The sequence below is a fragment of the Balaenoptera borealis genome (assembly GCF_965194805.1).
Source record: "Balaenoptera borealis genome assembly, chromosome: 1".
NCBI classification, from domain to species: domain Eukaryota; kingdom Metazoa; phylum Chordata; class Mammalia; order Artiodactyla; family Balaenopteridae; genus Balaenoptera; species Balaenoptera borealis.
In genome coordinates this window covers 74940283-74960114 of record NC_138860.1, presented here as the reverse complement: position 1 = coordinate 74960114, position 19832 = coordinate 74940283, and the positions used below count along the sequence as shown (strand labels likewise).

Here is a 19832-nt window from a genome sequence, read left to right as displayed (position 1 = left end):
ATCATTTGTTGTTCCACTGTGTAATCTGATTTCTAACACCGTGGTTTTGGCAAAGATTACCAAACATGACCCAATAGCCAAATCCAGTGATGCTTTTCAAGCCTTATCTTTCTAGTCTTCGCTGCAATGTTTGATATTGTTAACCACTTACTTCATGAGATTCAATTCTCTCCTTTAGCATCTATAATCTATTCTATTAATTCTCCCTTTTTCTTCTCTGGTCATTTCTTGATAGCTGTGTTTACGTTTTACAGATTTTTTAATCAGGGTCCAATAGTCTTCATTATTTATGCAGTCTCTAGTTATCTCATCCACTCTCGTCATTTCAACTAAGATCTATAGGTTGATGATTCTCGCATATATCCCCCTAATCTGACTATCCTGAACTGGAGACTCACATATTCTTTTGGACATATCAACTTGGATGTCCCACAAGCACCTCACACTCTGTGTTCAAAACTGAATTCATTTTTTACTCCAAACACAAACTTTTCCTGTTCCAATACTTAGACACCATCATCTATGCAGTCACTCAAATTGGAAACTTGAAAGCAATCATAGACTCCTTACCCTTGACAATTTTACCTCCTCATATTTCTTGAACTGCCTCTCTCTGGCATTCCTATGTTGGCATATTCCAGTTTTATTACTGTTCTAGATCATGGCCTCATCACTACTTGCCTGTTGCTCTAATCACTTCCTAATTGGTCGCTTTTCTTCCATACTGTAACCAGATCAAATAAATTCACATTCAAAATATTCTCAGGCTTAAAACCCTTTGAATGCCCCATATTACTGTTCTAAAGGATAAAGTTCAAATTCTGCCAATGTTGCCCTCCAAGACCTTGTGCAACAATCTTAGCAAAGTCCTTGCTACCTTCTGCTTCCACACTCTTCTGCTCATTGTTTCCTGTATACAAAATACCCCTATGCCTTTGCTCCTGCAGTTACTTTTCCCCAGAATGCCCTTCTTATCATTCTTGGCTTGGCTAACTTGTGTCATCTTCTCCAGAAACTCCATGTCAGGCTCTTTGTACACCTCTATCGTAGTACTTATGATACCATACTCAATTTTTAAATCTAGAGAATGTGTGGAATGCTTGGCTGTCCTGTCAGATAGTGAGTAATCAGATCAAAGAAAGGATTTGTCTTATTTTTTAAAATCTTTGTAAGTGCTTAATATAATTATGTTGCATTAAACTTAATTGTGATATTAACTATGACCTTGTAAAAGTTCATCTTTCTGAACTTTATTTTTTATACTTTGAAATGCTATGGTGGGTTTAACTGATCTTTTAGATCCCTTCCTGATCTAAATTTCTGACTATATAATTCTATTACCTTCTGGTTCAGTGCAACAGTATCCCATTTCACATCTAATCTTACAAACAACATATGACCAGTGTCTCCTTGTCTCCTGTAAAACTCTTACCAGGACTACTGTATAGAATTTCTTCATTGTTTACTAAGTCATCCCAATGTATTTATAGAGATGTCTTTTTAATAATCTAATTGTGCCTTTATTTGTTGCCAGCAGAGGTTTATATATTCTCTTGTAATAAATCATATTAGTATTATATTCTCTCTCATGGCAATACATCATATTCAAGTATCATGTCCAGAAGACACCTGCAGCTCACACAGAAAAAAAATAATAAATCTTTCAAAAATTTCAGACTTTAGGGTTTCCATAGTTGGAAGAGAAAAAGATAGGCTTTCAAATATCAAAAAAGGTGCTTCTCTTGATTCCTCTTTCATATCTTCACTAAAGAAAGGGTACATTTGATATTCTGAGATCAGCCCAATTTGAAATCTTCTACTCACAATTAAATACAGTCTTAAAAATGGCTGTTATAATAAGAAATATCACTTGAATAGAATTCTTTGGGTTTAAGACTAGGGAGAAAAAGGACAAAATTATGCTTGTAAGTGGCAACCACAGGAATTTAATAATTTAAAATAATGGAAGAGTTCAAACTATTTGTTGTTCTCCCACCTCATGGATTTTATTGACTTAACCAACTGAATAGAAAGATTTCTTTTGATACCAGATAAATCCTTAGTGCTGCAGATAGCTTCAAGACATCCATTCTGAGACAGAGAAACCAGGCCATTAAAAAAAGATAGGGTCTTCTGTTGAATCAAAGAGCTGTCTACTACCTCAATCTCTAGTGTAGCTTTGTTATTTTCTTTAATGTATTGTGAATTCCAAGGATAAAAGACACAGATGTGCCAACACAATTACTTTCCAAACCCAAATGGAAATGATTTTGATGTTGTGTAACATTTAGGATTGAACTCATTTCTATCTTCTCCTTTCTCATTATTCTGAAAAATCTGCAATTGTGAACAGATCCAATGTAGAATAACCATTTTACTTGTGGGACTGATAAACAGAATCTTTGTGATGCGAACTAAATGGTGTTAAAGAAAGAGAAAATAGCACGTGTTCAGGTTCTATCAGCCTGGTTACTCTGATAAAACAACATTTGAAACATATTGATATCATCTATTTTTACCATTTAATCCTAGATTGACAGTAAAATCACTGGCATTAGGAATCTGGAGAATACATTCCAAAGGAAATCAGGCACTTCTTTTTAGTTTCATTTCTGCATGTATAATTTAGTCTGGATAAGTTTCATTTTGTAGGGGACACAAACATTTAAAATAATGTTCTAATTATTTGTCAAAGTAATCTAAGCATATTTAGGTAATTTAGAAAATATTCAAGAGTATAAAGAAATACACAAAAGTTCCCTATGATCTTACTCTGGAGGCAACTACAATAAATAATTGGGGTTAACATGTACCTATAGTGTTATGTTCTGACCTTAAAAAATGTAATAGTGTGTTGTGAGTATTTGCTGTAATGGCACTTTGATAGAAAAGGAAACACAGATTTTATGTAAAAAATATGACTCAAAACTAAAAATAGAAAACCTGTTCCATCAGTGAATTTAGTTTAAGAAATAAATTATGTAGATGTGAAAAAAAGCGGGAGCTTGAGCTATTTCCTCGAAAAGAATTATAGAATCAGCAAAGATAGTGATAGTCTCATGTTAATGGGAAAACTAAACTCATCGCTGTGCTATGTAGGGAATTTGGAAACCAAACAAAATCGGGATTGTCACTTAGGACCATAAGCGATATTTTTGTTAGCTTATCCAACATACATATGTAGCCCAGAAGAGGGGTCAAAATACTTGCATTCTTTCCCCATCAAAACACCACCAATTCAATAGAGACAGACTCATATAATGTTGGCTAACATTTATAAAATAACTACTTATCACCCACTATTCTAAGGAATTTACATGGATAATTCATTTAATTCTTAAAATAACTCTTTGAATTCAAGGCTATTATCTTCCTTATTTAATAAGGTGACAGATTTAAACTTAGGCATCTAATTCCAGAGAATCTGACATTAACCACCATACCGTACTGCTTCCCAGATCAGGAATGCAAGTTGCTCTATCCTTCTGTTTCCTCCCATTTTTTCTCTTCCTAGTCTGCCCATCCCCACTCCAATCTCACATACTAGAATCCATTTTGAAGGTGCACCATCAAGACATCAAAGTTTTAAGCAAATATCCTAGCTTCATCCTTGATGGATGACATCAGATTGATACTGTGGATCTTCAGAGGAGGCTTTTTGATCCTTAAATTCTTCAGATCATGGTATTTACAAGACAAAATTTCTTTCTCTTTATATATTGACTCTCACTTGTTATGTTAGCCAAGTCTCCACCTTTGTTTTTTTTTTTTTTTTTTTTTTAAATCACATCTCCCTTTTCACAGAAATGGGCAGGGCAGAGAAAAATGAATAAGGGAGAAAGAGAATTCCATCCTACTACAAGTGTAATCAGAACAAGGAGCAAAATGAAATATATTCCCAAAAGTATATTCAATCATATGATTGAAATATATTCAATCATAACTGAATTTATGATGAACAAATTATTCTGAAGACACTTGTAACAACAGAGTTAATGTTTTGTTTTATCTTATTTTATTTTTTGAGCTGTTAATTGTTGATTGCCAAGTCATTTAGGAACATCAGCAAAGTTGGTTTTGCTTGGAAACTGTTGATTTGGTTTTTTTTTTTTTAAATACTGCCACTACTATTTACTATGGATAGGTTTGTAGATTGAAGTTTTTCTTTCATTTCATTTCTGATTGATTTGACAAATATTTGTTGAGCACTAAAAATACACAAGGCCCAATGCAAGGAATGAAGGGGAAACAGGACATAGAGATATGAAATATCCTTTACACATGTATATCATTTCATTTGGAGTGGCAGGACACATACCAGCATATATGTATATAACAATTAGTTAAATTCCAAATTACTCTAATGACTGCTATTATGTAGTTTAAGTAGATCATTACTTACCTGTGGCTGCTGGCAGGAAACACAATTCATACTTCCCTTTAAAAGAATTCTCAAATTTTTGTGATAGAAGCACACAATTGAGAGGACGGCCAGTTGTGTGTTTCCCTTGTCCCTACTCTGAAATCCAAACACTATGTTTCACAAGAATTATTAAGCCAATGGCATGTTCTCCTTTTTCTTGGGGTAGGCACTGGAGGGATGCAAAAAGGAGCTATACAGTATAAACTCTTGAAACCCTACGATCTAAGTGGACAGTGCAGTTGTACAGCATTGGAAGAACAAATTATCCTCTTCCATCAGAGAAGTGAGTTCTCCTTGAGCAATACCTCAGTGTTTCAAATGCCAGTCTTCCTTCCTTTGTAGCTTTTAAATATTGGGAGGAAATGGCTGTAGAGAAGCTAAGTGGAGACTAGCAACCAACATTTCTCCTTTCTTTTTGCATGTCTTTCCCAAACTTGGAGGGCTTCTGAAATAATAATACCAGCAGAGGGTTATTATTATAATAAACAATTAAGGAATGAAATGTGAAATGTGAAATGCCTTGAAAAGCTAGAAGCATATTATATGTACAAGGTACAGTTCTTTGTTGATGGAGAATCTAAAATAAACACTGGGATGTTTTCTCATGGAAGGAAACTATCTACAGGTCACTGAGACGTGAACATTTTTGAGAAATGATTTGGATTCTGTTTCCTAGAGGCCAGTGTTACAGCTTCTGAGTAAACATCATTGCTCTTTAATTTGGTCTAGTAGGGTTATTCTTTACTAACTGAAAGACAGGAAAAGAGTCTTCTACCAATGGTGTTTCCATTGTTTTAAATTACAATTTTACTCTGTCATTGTTTTGGGAATACAGGCTTACCTCATTTTATTGTGCTTCCTTTACTGTGCTTCACAGATATTGTGTTTTTTACAAATTGAAGGTTTGTGGCAACCCTACATTGTCAAATGATGGTTAGCATTTTTTAGCAATAAAGTATTTTTTAGTAAAGGTATGTACATTGGTTTTTTTAGACATAATGCTATATTGCACACTTAATAGACTACAGTATAGTGTAAACATAACTTTTATATGCACTGGGAAACTAAAAAATTCGTGTGACTCATTTTATTGCAGTACTCACTTTATCCCGGTGGTCTGGAACCAAAACTGCAGTATCTTGAAGTTATGCCTATATTTGGAGAGATGGCATAAATTAACCTTTCTAAAATGACTCATACGTGTTTTGTTTTTAAAAAAAGAACAACACATTACTCCAGAGTATCAAGTCCCACTTTCAATTTTATAGCATCTAATGCTGGTTTCAACCACCATTTATATTTACCGTGTTTAACTTTCATGTTTCCCAAGGTAAGCAGTAAAATTGTCCCTTTCCTAGAAAGGCAGAAAGACAAGTAGAAAGGAGGTTTTCACTCAGCTATCTCACTACCAGAGTGAGTGACTGACTTTAGTGAGCCCCAGGAAGATTAAGGCTTGGAGAATAGACGGGATGGAGGCCAGTGGTCTTGCAGTTCACCCACATGAGAGAGTGTTCTCTTGTACAGGGAGACAAATGAGAGCTAAGTTCTAAAGCAGCGTGATCTCAGTGTTCCCAGACATTGAATATGATTGGTCCTAATTCTATGCTCTGTGATTAAGCTTTCTTCAGCTTCTCCATCTAACTTCAAATTCAAAATGTCAAGCACTAACCAGGTTTTCAAGTCTTAACCCAAATCATTTGATAAAAATGTGGTGTGATGTGCCTGACCATCCTGTTCTTCCTTCGTGTTACAGTCTTATTTTTATGTCGGTTATTTTAAGACTGAAGGTGCTCTAGCAGTTAACTAAGGAGAGCTGTGATAAGCCTCAACAGGACTCACGAATCTCACGGGAGATTCAGCTTGGAGAAGAGGAAGGTCACCTTTATGTAATTGGAAATAAATTTGAGTCTCACAAACACGAACCCAGAATGTTATTAGAAACAAGGCAGAGGCACTGCCAAAAATGTCACCCAAGCAAGTCACCCAGGGGCTGGTCTTCTGGGACTGATAACCACCTCTGTGTGTTTAAAGTCTGTAGGAATCCTACTGTGTCACAGTTGTGCACTTACTGAGTTTACTGACCCCGAATACAAAGTGTGAGAATGAACCTAAGACACAGCTCATGTTGTGCTGTGCACAGGAATAAGCTTGAGAGAAAACTGTAGGCCTGATGGGGAGAGACAAGGGAACAGGTAGTTTTTCTTCAGCTGCAAATCTATTTTGGATACTGAGCAATGGGGACTGGAATGAGGTCGAGGAGAAAAGATATGAATAAAGGTAGCTACTGATGAGAATTCATTTTTGAAAGAAAAATGCCCAAATGGGGAGGCATTATCTGTAAACGCACAATTCAGCAATGGTGGCTATTTCAGACCATGACAGGGCACTTTGCGTAACCATTCCTCTAGGTGCTATTCTTAGAGAACAAACTTATCATCAGTCTTTGTGGCCCATTTTACATAAACGACTGAGAATTCTAGGGGAAAAAAACAGAAACCAGAAGAATAATCTAGAATGAATCTTTACAAGGGATAAGCTGTCCTATTATTCCTCAAGTCTCCCCTTCCCTCTGGCTCTCATAGGTGACACACACTGTTATTCCAACAAGCACAGAGCAGCCCTGAGACTCCCTGGTTCACCAGCTGAGGTATAACTTTCACATCATTTGGTTAGGCCATAGATAAGTAAGTAGAAATGTCTGCTTTCACTTAATAATTACCCAGAGACACTCAAGCTCTTCCCAGGATACCCATTCTACCCACGCAATATTTAAGTTAGGAAGGAAACCTAGTTTTTTTTGTTTTTTGTTTTACATCGAGGAACCAAGTTAAAGCAAATATTTGGCCCCGATATCCCCAATATTTGCTACTTGGTTCTTCCTGTTTTTTTCAGTTCAGATGGGTATGTTGTTCTTTATTTTAAAATATTTAATTCTTTATAAAGAGAAAAAATAAATATTTTGAAAGGAAGTTTTCTATTTACTTATAGCATCTTCACTTGTTACAAGAAAATAAACTCTGGAAGCTAGAGAGGAATAAGTATTTAGTAAGCAAAATAATAACGCAGTAATTAGTATCTGGTGAGCGCCTACTGTGTTCCAGGTACATGTTGGTACCTACTCACAACATCTAAGCATAACAAGAGCATTGTTAGTCCTCTTTTACAGATAAGGAAACCACACTTCAGAGACAGGAACTAACTTAAGGTCAGTGGGGAAATGCAGATTTGAACTCCGAATGTTTTCACAACAAAGCTTGTGGTTTTCCCACTTTACCGCATTTCCTCTCCACTTAGTGATATTTTAAGATGTTTTTTCTTTTGTGGACAAAGACGACACTAATGGGCCATGTTTTCTTGGAGATGATTGGTTTGGGATGATTCGTCATACTCTCCTTGTCTCTTTGGTGTGCAGTGTCACCCTGGATCATAAACCTTTAAGCGTCAAGTCAAACTCCTTGGCCTATTCAGACTTCTAGCCTCCATCCTTCATATCTCTGTCTAGGCTCTCTTGGTAAGGCCCAAACTCACCTTTCAGATCTTCTCTGCTATTATTTCCCTTCACTAATCAGGCTTCAGTCAAACTGAGTGACTAGCGGACCTCTCTCACTCTGTGCTGTCCCTCCGAGACTTTACTGAAGCCATGAACTCTACCAGGAATGCCTTCTCCCTCTCCCCTACCACATTCATGTGCCTTCATCTTGTCATCTTTCTCAGCCCAGCTCAGAGTCTTCCCTTGCTTCTCAAGCCTGGAAGTAATCTCTCCCTCTTGCCAACTTTTATAGCCTTCTCACTGTATGTTTCTGACAAACTTATCACTTTTTGCTTTGTAATATGGTTTTTCCATTTGAGTCTCTTTTGACTCAAGGGCAGGATCTATGCCTGATTCACTGTTTCATCTTCCCTGGAGCCTAGGTTTTAATAATAAGAATGCCAGATTTAGAAGAAAAAAAAATTAAAGATACCTAGTTAAATTTGTTTCAATTAAAGATTAATTTTAAGCCTAATATTTGAATATTTAAATATTACTTGGAGCATACTTATAAAAAGTCATTGTTCCTTATTTCAAATTCAAATTTAACTAGGTATCCTGTAATTTATCTGGCAACCTTACTAATAGATGCTCACCAAATAGTTTTTAAATGAATGAATTTCACCTTAGCGCTCCAAATCTGACTATGATATCATTAGCACTGATTGAACTAGCCTCAAATACTCGTAAATTACAGATAGCCTTGGAAAGGGTCATAGTGGTAATTTAGTCCAACCTTCTAGTACTAGGATTATTTTTAAAAATGGGATCTCTCTAGACTTGCTCCAAATCACACAATTAGCCGATGTCTTAGCATACACCTCCTTGAAACTGGAACTTTTAAAAACATAAAGTAGATCATCAAAGCTTCAGAGGGCTATAAGGATGAAGAGAACTTCAACTCTACTTCTGTATGTGTTCACTTCCTCATTCTGAGGTGAGCATTTGCACCTAGATCAGCTCTTGTTTTATTGCTCTATGTGTCTATACATCTGCACACATTGTTTCAAATTGGAAAGCCTTAAGAGTCAGTGACTGTCCTATCTGGTCACTGATTGATTCTGCTATATGAAATATAATTGTAAAAAGAACCCTGAAATAGATCAATAGAACAAGGACAGACCCAAGTAAATTGATCTAGGCTACAGCTTTGGTTCCCTCCACTTCTGGCAGCTTCTCTTCCTGGTATCCCTGCTACTCCCCTGGGGAGGTTCAGGAAGCCCTGCTTTCCAGGCTTCCCTCCTTGTAGGGCCTTCTCTCTCTGGCACTCTTTCCTCCCATCAGAACTTTCCTGCCCTGCTCTCATCAAACTGCCAGGTGGAAAAACAACCCTATAAACTCATCTGAGCAAGGTATTAAAGGTTGACATGGATTTCACAGTCTTAGTATGCACTTACCCCAAGAACCAGCTTAATGTCTTGCTTTCTGTGAAGCTTCTATCGATTTCCCCAGGAGGTCAACTGCTTCCTCCTAAGAGTTACTCTACACTTCTATCCACTCTCTAGTAGGTCTAATAGTTCTATGGTTGAGGTATAATTAGCTGTTTATAAACACACACACAATGACCTAAAGGACGGGGCAATACTTTGTATTTATACTGCCAACACCTAATATGGTTTCTGCTTAATAATAGGCCGCCAATATAAATTTGTTAAGTTTATTTAAACAGGGATTTCTAGACATACAACAATCAAATAGTGACTCTTTGACGATTAGAGGGTCAACCACTGAGAACAGCCAAAAAGGAAAGCTTTTTAAAAAAAGCTCTGTGGTCTAACAGCAGTCTTCAATTATGCCTAGCATGTCAGCCCTGAAGATCCTTCTGGGACTAGGACTATGACTGATTCAAGAATGTTTACAATGTAAATATTACAAACCTTAAACTGTTTTGTTTCTTCTAATTATTACCTCCAACTAGGCTATCTTAAATCTCTCATTTCTTTAATAGTATCTTGGACAGATTCCATAGTTTTTTGGTCACTTTTAATTACTAAACACAGACTTGTCAGTTTAAAACGGGAGGGGAGCAAGTGAAGCATGGCATCTCTTCCACTGCTCCCCTCCCCTCTTGGGTCTATTTGTTCTGAAGTTGGGGGCAGGCAAGAGGGACAGGAGAATCAGAGGTCATCTTACAAAACCATCCATATAATAGACCAAGGTGTAAGGCACTTCTAGAATCTCCCAGGCTTGGAATGGCTCTATACTGTGCTGGTGGCTTCAACTGATATGATGGTCTCTGTAAGGATGGAGTGCTTACTTCTTGAAGAGGTGTTCGGTTGTCCTAATGCTAGTCTCCCTCCAACTCTGCTGCAGTATTTTTTCTGGATGGGGGCTCCCTCCCTTGGTCCTGTGGCTGTCTGAGCTGCTTTAGAGATCTTGTCCCCCACCCAACCACAATATCCTTTCCCATGCAGTCTCATAACCCATGTGTTCTCTTCCAAAGTATTCTTTACTTTGGTGCCTTTAAGCCCTACCGGTACAGGCTACACTAATATGCTTTCTGCTTTCATAATATCTAAATAAGTTATAGGCACTTTCTTCCATGTTTACAAACATGATCTTCCTCTGAATTCCTTGTCAAGCTTTCCGAAGAATTCTCCCACCACACTCCACTGTGTTCCAGTGGGAACTCTCAAGCAGGCCTGTAGGTTCTACAGATGAACATGGAGCAAGAGGACAAGCTCTCCCTTTTGTTGGCATATCTACCTCTACTTGTGATTCTCTTGTACCATGCCTTCCTTACTTTATCCCCTTAGCCAGATTTTCTTAAGTAGGGTCACTGGTCTGCAGCTGATCAGCTGTGAGTGACGCTACAAAACTGTGGTACAGGGTGCCCCCCGTGATGCTGATATATAACTACCTTCAGAATGATATGGATGTAACATGTTCATTGAAAGCTGACTACACATATTAAAACAAACTTTTTCACTATTAGCAAACTACAATGTTATCAGCAGTCTGGAGTTTGGACTTATTTTTAAAGTCGTTTCTAAACTGATACATGCTCACTCTGTTATGTTCCTTTCAACTTTATCTTTGTGTATTCACTAAGTGCACAGTTTTAGAATACATAGACACTGTCAGTCCTCAGTAAATTAGGATAGCCCTCTACGATCTGTTGAATGAAACCTACTTTTCTCTATGATGACTCAAAGTGTCACCAATTCAATTACCTTTGTTTGTTCCCTTTGAAGATATTCAAACAGTGCTTTTTAAGAGTTCTGTTTCTAAGAAAAATAAAATGAACCACATGTACTGTGCATGTTGCACTCAAAGGGCATTAGTAAATATTAAAAAATAAGTAATTAGTATTCAATTTAAAAAGGAGGTATAATAAGGGATTGTATTCTGCTCTGAGGGGAGCTGGCACGTTTGTCCTGGTTTGAACCCTCAGGCTATTTATAGATCCTGTTCAGGAAGGCTTTTGTTTCACGGTGTTGTGAAACATGTTTTTATGGATTGAATTATGTCCTTCCAAAGAGCTATGTTGAAATCTTAAGCCCCCAAATCTCAGAATGTGACCTTATTTGGAAACAGGGTCTCTATAGAAGTAATCAAGTTAAAATGAGGTCATTAGGGTAACGCTTAATCCAATATGACTGGTGTCCTTATGAGAAATTTGGACACAGATACACAAATAGGGAGAATGTCATGTGAAGATGAAGGCAGAGATTGGGGTGGTACATCTGCAAATCAAGGAACACTAAAAATTGCTATCAAACCACCAGAAGCTAGGGGAGAGGCATGGAACAGAGTTTTCCTCAGAGCCCTCAGAAGGAACCAACTCTGTTGACACCTTAATCTGAAACCGAGTCCCCCCAAAACTGAGTTCCTCTGCCGAGTTTATGATTAACCTCTCTATCCAAAATTGTATTGCCTTTCTGGTCCCAATCCTGTTTCCCTCAAGATTGAGGAGTATCAAATAAAAGGGGGGATTGAAACCACATACAAGCCCCTATTCCCTGTCCTTTGAAGTAAAAGGCTTTGCTTTAGTCTCCCAGGCCTCCCCAGAGTCTCAAAAGCCTGTCTCAAGAGTTAATGATTAGGAAACGTGAAGATGTAAAAATAAAGAATAGTTGTTGGGTTGGAAACTAGTAACAATTTAGACTATAAATCAGCCACATAGCAGACTCACTGAACTCCCAGTTCCCTGAAAGATATAGATAAAGGCCTGACACACATTCTTAAGTTGTTTTTACAGGGAGCAGACCTCCACCAGATGAAAACTGCTGACCGCAAGCATGTACACCACAGATTGGTTGAAACCAGAAGACTGGTGATGCTCGAAACTTCACCTGGATTTCTTCACCAACCAATCTGAGAATTGTGCACAAGCTGATCATGTACCCTGTAGCCTCCTCCCTCACACTGCCTTCAAAACCTTTGTCTCTAGCCTGCAACTTGAAGATGGTCTTAGGACCTTAGTCCACCATCTTCCCAGGTTACTAGCCTCCTGAATAAAGCAAATTTTCCTTTCCACCTTTCAAACATTGGCCTTTCAAGTGGTGAGCAGCTGAACTTAGGTTCAGTACCAGCCTTGTTCAGTTACAAATCTTGTACTTCTAGTCTCCAGAACTATGACACAATGAATTTCTGGTTGCCAAAGACACCAAGTTTGAGGTACTTGTTACAGTAGCCCTAGCAAACCAACACATAATGCCTTTTTTCTAATCTCTTAATTTCTGAATTCATATACAAAAGAACTCATCCCACATTTGCAAGCAACTCCTATAAGGGGTAAGGCTAAAACAGAGGAAAGAGCTACTGGGATTTTGATATGACCAGGCTACTCAAAGTGTGGTTTTCCCACACTTATCTCTCTAGCCCCTGCTATCTCTCCTTACCTCATCCCCTTTCAGAGCCAAAGAGATGTCATCATTCAGTAAAAACTAACTCTAGTATATCCTTTACTTATTATTTTTCCTGAAATAAAATCGTTTTCTCCAATATAAATCTAGGATTCTACATTGGAAAAGTGGTAATTAGTTGGAGAACTTAATGAAGTCTTCTCAATTTTTATTTATGACATGAAAATAAGAAAAAAAAAATTTTTTTAAGCAGGAAGGACCTATCAAATTATCTAGAAAAATTTCCTATTTTATTGAGTAAGAAACTGAAATAATAGAAACAATATATTGGTCTTTGCCCTTGCTTCCTGGAACAGAGCTCTTAATACCCTTGTAATTTAAGGGTTTCCTAAGTGATGAGAGCGCTAGGAGCATCTTTTGTTCTAATAATTGGTCTTTGACCCTACTTTCTGACACAGAGCCCCTAAATCCCTTGGAATTTCCTGGATTACAGGAGGTCTTTGTTCTAATAAGGCAACTCTTGGTGGGCTTCTGGATAGTTTCAGAATGAGGGCTGGTCTCCAGAAAGACCAAGCCATGACTTGAAGCTTGGAACTTTTAGTTCCAACCCCCATTCTCTGGTAAGGGAAGAGGGGCTAGAGATTGAGTTAATAATTAATCACGCCTACATAATGAAGCCTCCATAAAAATCCCAATAGTATGGAGTTCAGAGAGCTTCAGGGTTGGTGAACACATCTACATACTGGCAGGGTAGGGTACCTCAACTCCACAGGGACAGAATCTCCTATGCTTAGGACCCTTCTGGACCTCACCTTATGTATCTCTTCATCTGGCTGTTCATCTGTACCCTTTATTATGTCCTTTATAACAAACTGGTAAACACAAGTATTTCCTTGAGTTCTGTGAGTCATTCTAGCAAATTATCAAACCCAAGGAGGGGTCATGGGAACACTGATTTACAGATGATTGGTCAACAGTACAGGTAACAACCTAGAATTTGTGGTTGACATCTGAAATGGGGGCAGTCTTGTAGGACTGATTTCTGAATTTGTGGGATCTGATACTTACTCCAGGTAGACAGTGTCAGAACTGAGTTGAATTGTAGGACACCCAGCTGGTGTTGAATAATTGCTTGATGTATGGAAACCGCCACCCCCATCCCCCCACATCTGGTGTCAGAAGTATTGTGAGTGTGAGTTAAGGAGAAACACAGTTTTTCCCAGACAGAAACCAATATCCAGATATTTTCTAGTCCATTTGGTCCCTTGCTGGTAAGAAAAGGAGTAGCAGGAACCTGGGGATTAAGAAAGTACTACATTCCTGCAACTTAATGACAAGTAGGATGACCTTGGCTTCAACAGTAATAAGAAAAAAAAAAGAGCTTTAGAAACACACAACTGGTTCAATAATGAGATTTGCAGTCAAGAGCAATGTCAAATAAATGATCAGAAACTCTCTATTCTACTCACTGAAGCATAAGGGGATTTCAAAGGAAGGAAAGGAAGTAAACTAGTATTTATTGACCATCCTTATTGTGTTACTACTTTATATTCACTATCTCATTTAACCCTCATCACAGCAGCCTTATTAACCATATTTTCTAGAACACTCAGCTGAGATGTAAAGATGTTTAGAAACTTTCCCCAGAAAACAATGACTAGTAACAGGCAGGACTGGGTTCTGAACCTAGTTAGCAGCTGTTCTTGACTCTAATGGACTACCTGCATCAGAATCACTTGGGGAACTACTTTAAAGTGTTAGTTTAAAGTTCTTAAACCCAGAGATCCTGAGTCAGTTGGTCTGGAGGTGGGGGTCCAATAATCTGAGTTTTAAACAGTTCAGCACCACACATGATTTTGACAGAAGTCAGCAGTGAGCCACATTAAAAATTTTTTTCTGTGAGAGTGATTCTTAATCTTTAGTTCAGATCAGTCACTTTACCAGAGAACATGGGCTACTCTACAATTGAATAAAAAGAAACCCTCCCCATTTCAATGTTTACCAGCATGTTTTCAACATATTTAATATTTAAAGCATTTTAAATTGAGTTGGTACTCAACTGAAACTTCTTGAATTAATGAGCCATGCAACATGAATTAAAGTAACTAAGTCGTTAAGTTCTTATGTGACACCAGTGATGCTCTGACTTTTGGATTATTTGAAACAGTACAAGCAAAAGCTAGATACTGACACAAGATTGACAATTCTGTACTTTGACAAATAGGAACATTTAGAAAGCGGCCATCTATTATTATAATCATCTTGGAGAAAATGGTAATTCAACTTAAAAAATGTAGAAAAGACATAATACTAAACTGGTTTTTAAACAAAGTAAATTTAGCTTTACGAAAAACTCACTACACTGTCCTTATTTTTCTCATTTAAATTGATAAAACTTCATCAGGGAGCAAAATAGGTCCATGGGTCAGACCATATTTATAGACCAACTGTAGGGTTCATTGTTATAGGGTGTATAAAGAAGAAGCTTCAGTCCCTGACTTTAAGAGTGTTTGCAATTTAGATAATCAAATTTACCTGTATGGAATGATTCAAAAGCTATATAACATAGTTGTTTTTTTTTTTTTTTTTTAGTATGTAATTATGTGGTACATACTGGGAGAACAAATAAAAGAAAGATCTGTGTGGACTGGAGCAGGAAGTGAAGGATTGGTGAAAGAAATGATAGCTGAATTGAATTTGGCTAGGTTGGAAAGAGGGGGAGGAGAATCCTAAATGGAAAAGGAACAAAATGCACCAGGTGGAAGTAAGCTACTGAGAGTTGATAGTGATGTGAGCCGGGATTGTTGCAAGGAGACAAACCTGATAACAAAGGGGTTTTGTTTTGTTTTGTTTTTTATGTCTTATAGAGCTGGTTATTTATTTAATTCAGGGCCCAATCAAGGTTTACACATTACACTGGTTTTTTTTTAAAACATCCTTATTGGAGTATAATTGCTTTACAATGTTGTGTTAGTTTCTGCTGTATAACAAAGTGAATCAGCTATATGTATACATATATCCCCATATCCCCTCCCTCTTGCGTCTCCCTCCCACCCACCATATCCCACCCCTCTAGGTGGTCACAAAGCATGGAGATGATCTCCCTGTGCTATGCGGCTGCTTCCCACTAGTTATTTATTTTACATTTGGTAGTGTATAAATGTAAATGCCACTCTCTCACTTCGTCCCAGCTTACCCTTCCCCCTCCCTGTGTCCTCAAGTCCATTCTCTACGTCTGCATCTTTATTCGTGTCCTGCCCGTAGGTTTTTCAGAAGTTTTTTTTTTTTTTTAGATTCCACATATATGTTAGCATACAGTATTTGTTTTTCTCTTTCTGACTTACTTCACTCTGTATGACAGACTCTAGGTCCATCAACCTCACTACAAATAACTCAATTTCATTTCTTTTTATGGCTGAGTATTATTCCTTTGTATATATGTGCCACATCTTCTTTATCCATTCATCTGTTGATGGACACTTAGGTTGCTTCCATGTCCTGGCTATTGTAAATAGTGCTGCAATGAACATTGTGATACATGACTCTTTTTGAATTTTGGTTTTCTCAGGGTATATGCCCAGTAGTAGGATTGCTGGATCGTATGGTAGTTCTATTTTTAGGTTTTTAAGGAACCTCCATACTTCTCCATAGTGGCTGTATCAACTTACATTCCCACCAACAGTGCAAGAGCGTTCCTTTTTCTCCACACCCTCTCCAACATTTTTTGTTTGTAGATTTTTTGATGATGGCCATTCTGACAGGTGTCAAGTGATACCACATTGTGGTTTTGATTTGCATTTCTCTAATGATTAGTGATGTTGAGCATCCTTTCAAGTGTTTTCTGGCAATCTGTATATCTTCTTTGGAGAAATGTCTGTTTAGGTCTTCTGCCCATTTTTGGATTGGGTTGTTTTTTTGTTATTGAGCTGCATGAGTTGCTTGTATATTTTGGAGATTAATCCTTTGTCAGTTGCTTCGTTTGCAAATATTTTCTCCGAGGGTTGTCTTTTCATCTTGTTTGAGGTTTCCTTTGATGTGTAAAAGCTTTTAAGTCTCATTTGTTTATTTTGGTTTTCATTTCCATTACTCTAGGAGGTGGATCAAAAAAGATCTTGCTGTGATTTATGTCAAAGAGTGTTCTTCCTATGTTTTCCTCTAAGAGTTTTAGTGTCCAGTCTTACATTTAGGTCTCTAATCCATTTTGAGTTTATTTTTGTGTATGGTGTTAGGGAGTGTTCTAATTTCATTCTTTTACATGTAGCTGTCCAGTTTTCCCAGCACCACTTATTGAAGAGACTCTCTTTTCTCCATTGTATATCCTTGCCTCCTTTGTCATAGATTAGATGACCATAGGTGTGTGGGTTTACTTCTGGGCTTTCTATCTTGTTCCATTGATCTATGTTTCTGTTTTTGTGCCAGTACCATATTGTCTTGATTACAGTAGCTTTGTAGTATAGTCTGAAGTCAGGGAGTCTGATTCCTCCAGCTCTGTTTTTTCCCCTCAATACTGCTTTGGCTATTCGGGGTCTTTTGTGTCTCCATATAAATTTTAAGATTTTTTTGTTCTAGTTCCGTAAAAAATGCCATTGGTAATTTGATAGTGATTGCATTGAATCTGTAGATTGCTTTGGGTAGTACAGTCATTTTCACAATATTTATTCTTCCAATCCAAGAACATGGTATATCTCCCCATCTGTTGGTATCATTTTTAATTTCTTTCATCAGTGTCTTATAGTTTTCTGTATACAGGTCTTTTGTCTCCTTAGGTAGGTTTATTCCTAGGTATTTTATTCTTTTTGTTGCAGTAGTAAATGGGAGTGTTTCCTTAATTTTTTTTTCAGAGTTTTCATCATTAGTGTACAAGAATGTAAGAGATTTCTGTGCATTAATTTTGTATCCTGCAACTTTACCAAATTCATTGATTAGCTCTAGTAGTTTTCTGGTGGCATCTTTAGGATTCTCTACGTATAGTATCATGCCATCTGCAAACAGTGACAGTTTTACTTCTTTTCCAATTTGGATTACTTTTCTTTTTCTTCTCTGATTGCTGTGGCTAAAACTTCCAAAACTATGTTGAATAATAGTGGTGAGAGTGGGCAACATTGTCTTGTTCCTGATGTTAGTAGAAATGGTTTGTTTTTCATCACTGAGAACAATGTTGACTGTGGGTTTGTCATATATGGCCTTTATTAGGTTGAGGTAAGTTCCCTCTATGCCTACTTTCTGGAGGATTTTTATCATAAATGGGTGTTGGCTTTTGTTTGTTGGAAGATTTTAATCACAGTCTCAATTTCAGTGCTTGTGATTGGTCTGTTTATATTTTCTATTTCTTCCTGCTTTAGTCTCGGAAGGTTGTGCTTTTCTAAGAATTTGTCCATTTCTTCCAGGTTGTCCATTTTATCAGCATATAGTTGCTTGTAGTAATCTCTCATGATCCTTTGTATTTCTGCAGTGTCAGTTGTTACTCCTTTTTCGTTTCTAATTCTGTTGATTTGAGTCTTCTCCCTTTCTTTCTTGATGAGTCTGGCTAATGGTTTTTCAATTTTGTTTATCTTCTCAAAGAACCAGCTTTTAGTTTTATTGATCTTTGCTATTGTTTTCTTCATTTCTTTTTCATTTATTTCTGGTCTGATTTTTATGATTTCTTTCCTCTGCTGACTTTGGGGGTTTTTTTGTTCTTCTTTCTCTAACTGCTTTAGCTGTAAGTTTAGGTTGTTTATTTGAGATGTTTCTTATTTCTTGAGGTAGGATTGTATTGCTATAAACTTCCCTCTTAGAACTGCTTTTGCTGCATCCCATAGGTTTTGGGTCGTCATGTTTTCATTGTCATTTGTTTCTAGGTATTTTCTGATTTCCTCTTTGATTTCTTCAGTGATCTCTTGGTTATTAAGTACTGTATTGTTTAGCATCCATGTGTTTGTAATTTTTTACAGATTTTTTTCCTGTAATTGATATCTAGTCTCATAGCATTGTGGTCGGAAAAGATACCTGATACAATTTCAATTTTCTTAAATTTACCAAGGCTTGATTTGTGACCCAAGATATGATCTATCCTGGAGAATGTTCCATGAGCACTTGAGAAGAAAGTGTATTCTGTTGTTTTTGGATGGAATGTCCTATAAATATCAATTAAGTCCATCTTGTTTAATGTATCATTTAAAGCTTGTGTTTCCTTATTTATTTTCATTTTGGATGATCTGTCCATTGGTGAAAGTGGGTTGTTAAAGTCCCCTACTATGATTGTGTTACTGTTGATTTCCCCTTTTATGGCTATTAGCATTTGCCTTATATATTGAGTTGCTCCTATGTTGGATGCATAAATATTTACAATTGTTATATCTTCTTCTTGGATTGATCCCTTGATCATTATGTAGTGTCCTTCTTTGTCTCTTGTAATAGTCTTTATTTTAAAGTCTATTTTGTCTGATATGAGAATTGCTACTCCAGCTTTCTTTTGATTTCCATTTGTGTGGAATATCTTTTTCCATCCCCTCACTTTCAGTCTGTATGTGTCCCTAGGTCTGAAGTGGGTCTCTTGTAGACAGCATATATACAGGTCTTGTTTTTGCATCTATTCAGCCAGTCTATGTCTTTTGGTTGGAGCATTTAATCCATTTACATTTAAGGTAATTATTGATATGTATGTTCCTATTATCATTTTCTTAATTGTTTTGGTTTGTTACTGTAGGTCTTTTCCTTCTCTTGTGTTTCCTGCCTAGAGAAGTTCCTTTAGCATTTGTTATAAATCTGGTTTTGTGGTGCTGACTTCTCTTAGCTTTTGCTTGTCTGTAAAGGTTTTAATTTCTCCGTCGAATCTGAATGAGATCCTTGCTGGGTAGAATAATCTTGGTTGTAAGTCTTTCCCTTTCATCACTTTAGATATGTCCTGCCACTCCCTTCTGGCTTGCAGAGTTTCTGCTGAAAGAACAGCTGTTAACCTTATGGGGATTCTCCTGTAGTTATTTGTTGCTTTTCCCTTGCTGCTCTTAATATTTTTTCATTGTATTTAATTTTTGATAGTTTGATTAGTATGTGTCTTGGCGTGTTTTTCCTTGGATTTATCCTGTATGGG

At 37.1% G+C, this 19832-nt stretch overlaps 1 long non-coding RNA gene across 6 annotated transcripts in view; it reads right to left on the bottom strand.

The window, feature by feature from the left end:
- LOC309635975 overlaps positions 1-19832 on the bottom strand; it is a 69389-nt gene that overhangs the window by 37825 nt on the left and 11732 nt on the right. For 4 of the 6 annotated variants that reach the window (XR_014249133.1, XR_014249134.1, XR_014249137.1 and 1 more), the window contains exon 3: positions 5527-5574. The exons of the other annotated variants lie outside the window; for them this stretch is intronic. This is a non-coding gene — a long non-coding RNA (uncharacterized lncRNA). The remainder of the gene's footprint in view (positions 1-5526; positions 5575-19832) is intronic. 6 annotated transcript variants of the gene reach the window in all.